Source organism: Lutjanus erythropterus, chromosome 5, assembly GCF_056507025.1.
Source record: "Lutjanus erythropterus isolate fLutEry1 chromosome 5, fLutEry1.hap2, whole genome shotgun sequence".
In the NCBI taxonomy this organism is placed as follows: domain Eukaryota; kingdom Metazoa; phylum Chordata; class Actinopteri; order Lutjaniformes; family Lutjanidae; genus Lutjanus; species Lutjanus erythropterus.
This window is the reverse complement of record NC_139321.1, coordinates 21,452,408-21,460,197: the sequence shown is the minus strand read 5'-3', so window position 1 is coordinate 21,460,197 and position 7,790 is coordinate 21,452,408.

Sequence of the window (7,790 nt, the reverse complement as noted above, 5' to 3'; positions counted from 1 at the left end):
TAAGAATCACTGTCTGGAAAACAGCCAGCAAGAGTGCTGGTACAGCATGTACAGTAAGAGCACGATGTCTCTCCTGGTAACTTTCCATCCAAAATACACAGACAAACAAATAACGTGCACCTGTTTCCACAGCCCCGTGATGACCTCATGTATGAACATCAGAGGCTAAAATTAAGTGTTTCACTACCATGCATGGCTCATCCTACGCTGGGGAGCCCAAGAACATACAACCATCGCAGCACTGAGTTAACTTGTTTCTTCTCTAAATTAGGCCTATTAGGTTATGTGATTTATGTAATCTAATACAACAGATTATTATTATTTTTTAAAACGGAAACAAGTTGATTGACAAAGTCATGAAAAATTATAATGAATTTTTTTTCCCTGTGAGATTAAAGGGGACCCCAGTCAGTAGGATTATGGTTAATCACCAGGGGTACTAAAAATTATTATTCAATGTAAATTAGGTTTACCTAACCCCCACCTCTCTGTACAATATATATGGCCTTATTTCTTCACTTCCTCACAGTCATTCCACCATATTCTTCTACAATCTATCCACAGTCAACTGCATCTCTCTCTCACTCAAGCAGCAACACTGCAAGTCTTCTGCACCCCGACACAGAGAGCCACTACAGCAAAAATGCTCATTCATCCATCTGTCCATCCTTCCATATGTCCAGTCAAACAGTGCTTTGTCTCTATGTGAAAGGCCAATCAGTCAGACAGTCTGTTAACGAGTCCGAGCCTCTTAATGAGCTCCTCATCTTTCCATTTAGAACACACAAGTGCACACATAACAGTCAGTCAGTCAGTCAGTAAGCGCGCTGTGGCCTCAATAAGTCCCATTGTTTCACTCAGTGTCAGCTTCAGCTTTAAGAAAACTCTTTCACAGAACCAACCATCACTTTTGTCTAATGTTTGACTCAAACTTTAAGGTAATCTGATCTGTTTGAACTCTGTACTTCTCTCGTTTGCATATAATTTGCGTTATACTGGATAATTATAATCAGCCTTGTGTATCATTTCATGTTGTTTCATGTATCAACAACACTATTGTGTCCAACACTCCAGCCATAGTCCCTGCTGAGAGCAGGAAACCACAGCAGGAAGTCAACCATTACACAGACACACAAGGTCGGAAAATCCATCAGGACATCTGAGAGGAAACAACATAAATATCTTCACACAAACACATAAACACAGCCAGTCAAAGCATAAAGGTTAGGAAGAAACTCAAAGGAAGTGACAAGAATCTATAAATAAACATTTTAAGACAGAGACAAAAACAGGGAGACGAAAAACAATCCACTTCTTTAAGACAGTGGCAGCTAGAAAATGAGGGAAAACACCTCTAAAAGCTTATAGTGAGAGAAATAAAGAGATTTAAGAGTAATTATGTGAATATCAGTGAACATGAAATATACATGTGCAGGCTTGTGCAAATGTTACAGCTCAAAGGAACATCTAATCTGGATAGTATAAACGCAAGGAGTGATAATCCAGTTGGTCTGGGACAAGACTGGTGACCTACTGACAGCATCATGTCACTAGGTCAGTGTGTGCCTGTGAGATGAGTCGGTGAGGGAGCATGCGTTTGTGTGTGCGTGTATGTGTATGTGTGCATCTGCGCTACAATAGCTACAGTGCCAGCTGCACTCTAGCCAATAGAATCTGTCTTAGCTATGTTGACATCATGGCTGATTCATAAAATGGGGTCTGGTGTGCAGATTGTAAAATGGCTGCTCTGTGGTTTCCACATGCTGAGCCGGCTCGTTCATTTATGAGCCGATGGCACCTCTAGTGGCGGTTATGGAGCGCTGCACCATGTTGCACTTAGTCATTGTGTGGGAGGAGAGGAGATGACAGAGGCAGAATGCATGTGTGACTGGACACACACACACAAAAGCATACACAAGCACGTACACACACACACACTTGTGGAGTGCTGACATCTTAACTTACACATGTTTTATCATCCCAGCTGTCTTTTTGTTATACCGTAACACAAAGAAGGGCCCTTTTGTGGAAGCAAATCACTACCACCCCTACTGACACACACACACACACACACACACACACACACACACACACACACACACACACACACACACACACACACACACACACACACACACACACACACACGTCTCTTTCCTGGAACACCTCCCCCTCGTCTAACCAACAGCTGCTTGGCACTGAGGGATGATGAAAAAAAGGACGGGGTTAGCCTACGTCTGTGTGCACGCAGACACGCACGGTGTCATGAAAGAAAAACTAAATTCTTCCATTTCTGACTTCTGTTTTTAATTAAGCGGGCAGAGGAAAAAAACAGAGAGATGGATGGGGGGAGGAGGTGAAGGAGGGGGTAGACAGAATCATGAGGAGCCAAGTCATGTAGAGGTCTCTGTCAATATGTAACTAAGTGTGTGTGCGTGTGTCTATCTGCACAAAGAGGAGTCTGTTTATCAGTCAGCAGACCTGAGTGTGTCCTTCACCCCCCTCCTAGTCCTTTCCTCTCTCATTCCCTCGCTCCTTAAAAGGAGAAAATGTGCAGTAGAGAAGGTGATGGGTAGCCAGGCTTGGAGAAAGAAAAACATTTGAAAAGAAAGACACATGGAAAAAAAGAAAAAAGAACACAAAGAGAGGGAAAAAAAATGTATAATACACTTTCCATCCCAGTACAACACAGAGAACAGTAATAGAATAAGTCCTCTCCTTGAAAGCACAGGCACTTCTCTTTTCTATCTCTTCTCATTTCCTTTCATGTGGTCTATTCATCCTCTCATCACCACTCCCTGCTTGTGGAACGCTGCAGTTTATTTTTAACCCACTAAAAGCTTTCAGATGATGTGCCCTATTGTATATCTGTGGCCCCCAAAAGTGTTTTTCATGGGCCCTCTGGTGGCAAGATGGGAGAAAAGCATAACATCAACTTTATGTAACTTCAAACCAAGTTTTTTCCATTCAGCATTCCAGGGCTGGAGACTGTCTAAACTGGACCAGAGGAGAGGGTTTAGGGTTTCAACATCAATATCTGTGGGGTGAACAGTTCTGTGGAAAATGTGGCTGACGTTGCTCAAGAGAAAGAACCACAGAGACACAAACAAATCTTTTGCCAATTTTTACCATTAACAAAGACTCAGTACATTTCAGGGAAACTTAATAAGAACATTTATGTTTAGAGTTTTAGAAAGTCTACTTCATGAATGCTGAAGTAATAGTACTAAAGGAAGAACAAGACAAAGGGGGGGGGGGGTTTAAGTTCTTTGTCTAAGGTAAACAGACGGCAAAAACTATGGCAGACAGAAGGACAGCTGTAGCTTTGGTCCCTTTAAACTTTAAATGTCCAACATTCTGTCACTCTCTATATAAGAGTGTGTGTGTGTGCGTGCGTGTGTGTTACAATGAAAGCAAGTTTGACAGAAGAAGAATAAGGGGGTTTCCACGGTAACCTCGAGTCTGAAAGAGCCCCTTCATCCTGTTTTTCACTGTGAAAGGAAATGAGGAGAAAAAAATTCCTGACTGAGTGTGTATGTGTGTGTGTGTGTGTGTGTGTGTGATTGTGTGAAAAGGACCAGATGGCAGGGTGGGGCAGGGAGGAGGGGGGACGGGGGCAGGATGTGGGAGGGCCAGGATGCAGGGGGAGGGCTTGTGGGAGGGGCTAAGATGGTGCTCACATGCGCTCCCCTGGTGCATGAACAGTGTAACTGCAGCTTAGATTTTCTGCACTAAGCTGATATTGAATATTTTAAAATCACATTTACTTTAGAGACATAAAATAGATTATATTTATTGCTAAAAAAATCTACAGTATCTGAAATACAAATATTAGTTCTGCTTTACCATCTGCTCACTAGACCTGGCCTTCAGGCTCTCACCAACAAGGAAGGCTACCACACTTCTGAAATTTTGTTTTTCAAAGGTTTCAAACAGATTATTTTAAATTTCAAACCTACAGGAATAACTTTGTCAGAATGTGTAAAATATGTTTTCTTATTTGATGGTCCTATAAAATCTACAATTACAAGTAATATAACATGTACACATATTTTATTTGATTAAATTTAAAGTTTGCATCAAACAGCTCTGGGTCTTTGGACTTTAAACAGGTAACATAAGATGCCATGTTGCCAAAATCTAATGATAATAAGTAATGTTTTAAAATAAATTATATGTATGCTTGAGGATTCTGATTTATAAATTATCTGTTCATGTGTTTAATTGCCTGTCTGCCTGCCTGATTCTTTTGTTTACATTTGGATGACTGGCAACTTTAATAGTTTTCATAGTTTAAACTGGAAAAAAAAAATATTTTAAATATCATACAGAGTTAAATGTTTTTTTTCTATCTAAATGTATTGACTACAAGGGAGACAAAGTGTAGATCCTTCAGTTTCTTATTTATGAGTGGAGTCACAGTGCCCTCCACTGGTGAATAAGGTGTACTGCTGCTAGATGGCATAAAGCAAGCAAACACCTGGATACACTGTTTATTTCCTTCACACTCCATCTCACTCACCATCCAAGTTGTGTGTGTTTGAGTGTGTGTGTAAAGGAGAGAGAGAGAAAGAAAAAAAGCCAAAAGAAAGAACATACTGATTGTGTTTGTGAGTGTGTATTTATTTGAGAGTCCAGTGGGTACAAAGGGGGGAGACAGAGGTGGACAGAGTGTGTAGAAGTGTTGGAAACAGTGGGTCCTGTGTGTGTGTGTGTGTGTGTGTGTGTGTGTGTGTGTGTGTGTGTGTGTGTGTTTGTGTGTGTGTGTGTATGTGTGTGTGCGTGTGCCAGTGTTGTTCTCTCAGGGCCATTCTGACCTCTCTCCGCTCTTCTGGCCATGAAGGTCTTCAGCGATGACGCACACACGGCATGTAACGGCATCACTGATGAGACACACATACACACACACACGGAGTATGCTGCCTGCATTGCTGATAAGGTGCACTACAGTCGACAAACCGACACAGCACTACCTTGAACTCGAATTCGCACTTGCTGAAACCACACAAACAGCCCATAAATCCCCATAGCAAATAACAGAGGACACAGACAGACCCCCCCCTGCCACACACACATACACACAGGGAGAGGTGAGCTGCTATGGTGTGCTTATTAAATCAGTCCTATATCAGCCAGTCTCCTTGGGACAGCAGAAAAGATTTACTACAGCAATTACACTGGCTAATTACAAGGAGGAGAGATAGAGGGAGTCGAGGAGAGCTACAGAGTGTAAAAGGAGAGAAGGAAATCAAATCAAAAGGAGTGAGAGCAAATAAAGGTGTGAAAACTGATACAATGAGAGAGCAAATAAAGGGGGGAGAGAGAGAGAAGTTGGTTTAAAGGACACAGACAATGAGCAGGTGACCTTGAGCCAGCCACAACACCTGTGCCTTGAATGGGATATATGGAGACAACAGAAAAATACAATGGTTCACTTGTCAAACTCACAAACCAGATGTTTGAGAGTGTGTGTGTGTGTGTGTGTGTGTGTGTGTGTATGTGTGTGTGTGCTTGACTGACTAACTGAGTGACTCACTGAGTATGTAAGTAGTTTTTCTGGGGTACTCTGGTAGTCTGCGTGGTGCTTTGGTGTTTGTTATTCACAGTGTGAATGTCCTTGACGCTGCACTGGCCTTCACAGCACAGTGCTCCCTCTACGGGGAGGAGAGTGAATTACATCATTAAGCAGGCTCACTCTCTGTTATGCCAGGTATCAATCAACCCTGATCCCCATTCCTCGTGCTGTGGAAGACATGCAGTGACATTTGCAGATACTTACATACTTGACGTGTGTGTATGAGACTGACAGAGGAGATTAGTGTTCTTACAGACAGGTATCTTAAGTCTGACAGTCTCTCATATGTGAATATATAGCCTATATGAGTAGCAATTAAGAACTGCTGCTGATGACTTGATATTTCATCATTCCTATTCGGGAAATATAGTTTGGACCCCCATCACTCAGCAGTTGGGGTTCACTTGCTCATGGACATTTCATCTAGGGCTGCACACTTAATCGAAATATTATTGAATTCACACTATGGCCAAGTGCAGCAACCAAATCACAGAAGCTGCAAATTTTTGATAAAGAAAAATGTGTAACATAACAGCCATTATACTTAAGTACAGTAGTACTGCAGGGATGCCCTGACATACATATCTTGTTTTCCCAATGCAAGTAAACATATTTGTTTAGTACAGACCCCAAAAAATGTCACATCATCTTGATTTTGATTTTTTTTTTTCGGAATGTACAATAAAGATTTTTTTTTAAAGACAAATATTACCTGCCTGTCATGGCCAATACCAATAAGATAACAGATAATTTCACATTTTTGTATTTTAAGAAGTACATATAACCTGCAATTTATGCACACCTGACAGTAAGAAAGGCTAAGATGTAGTGAGCAAAGATGAATGATTTAATATTCCATAGTTCTGACCAAACCAAATCAAACTGAACAGTACTGACTCTTCAAATATTCTGTTTTTAAAGAAAAAAATAATCAAATAACTTTACAGATATGCTTTAACTTTTATTGAGCAATTTTCTAAGAATTAAAAAAATGATTTGACATAATCTATGAGATTAGATATTAATAAAGCTGATATTTATCGGCTAATATACGCACATACCAATAGGTGTGATAGGCCAAATTGGTCAATAATTGATCAGCCATTTATCTTGGATCTAAAGTTTGCATCCAAGTTTTTTCAGTGAAAGGGAAAATAGTGATGTAAATAATGAATCATATCACAAACCCAGTATCTGTAATATGTTTTTACTATATTGTGCAAGCCTAATTTCATGCTATCAGATGCTTTGACTCAGGTCGTGTAGCTGAAGTGAATGCACAGTGCCAGCTGCCTGCCAAATGTACTGATATTTCCCTGCTTGTAAGGAGTCCATCCTGACCTCTTCTATGACATATGCACAACCAAGCCGAAAGTCTCATTTACATGAGCACAGAGGTAGAAATGAAAACTTATAAATTGGGTTTCTATCTCAATTAAAAAGTTAGATGAACTGTAACACACATGCACCCCATGAGGCACATTTTGCCCTCAGCAAAAAGGATTAGGTGCTGCGCTCCTGTCAGCCCTCAAATATTCATTATTACCTTATGGAAAGATAGCAGACAGAGAGCGAGTGGGAGCAAGACGGAGCAAGCATAAGGGAGAGTGCAAAAAAAGAGCATGAGTAAGTGATAGAGAGGCACTTTATGAATACAAGCAGTTCTGACTTATGCAAAGCAAAATAGATGAAAGGAGGACAGAGAAAAATGGAGGTCTACACGGTGTCATGCCATGGAGGACAGTTAAAAGCTCGTCGCAGGGCTAGAGCACACACTCATCCTCTGTTAATCCCTCAGTTTCTGTCCTCTCGTCTCCAACCATCCATCCCTTCACTCGTCTTTATCTCTGCTTCAGTGATGAGGACAAAGGAAAGCACTCACTCATTTTCTCCCTCCCTCCCCAGCTTTCTCCCCCCCTCCTTTCTCCTTCTCTTGGTCTCTTCAGGCAAGGCTCGCAGGCCTGATTAGCAATTGTGACTTGACCGCATGGTGGAAAGATTGGCATGCACGCACAAACACACACAGGAGCATGTACACACACACATGTATACACATACACACATATGTGGCAAAGTAGAGGGCAAGGGCCAGTTTTGCTAGGTCTAATTACCCCTTGAGCGAGGCCCAGAGACAATGAGGGGACCGGAGAGGAGGAGGGAGTTTTGCCTTTTCTAATGTCAGCCATTGCTCGCAGGACACACACATACACTTGAA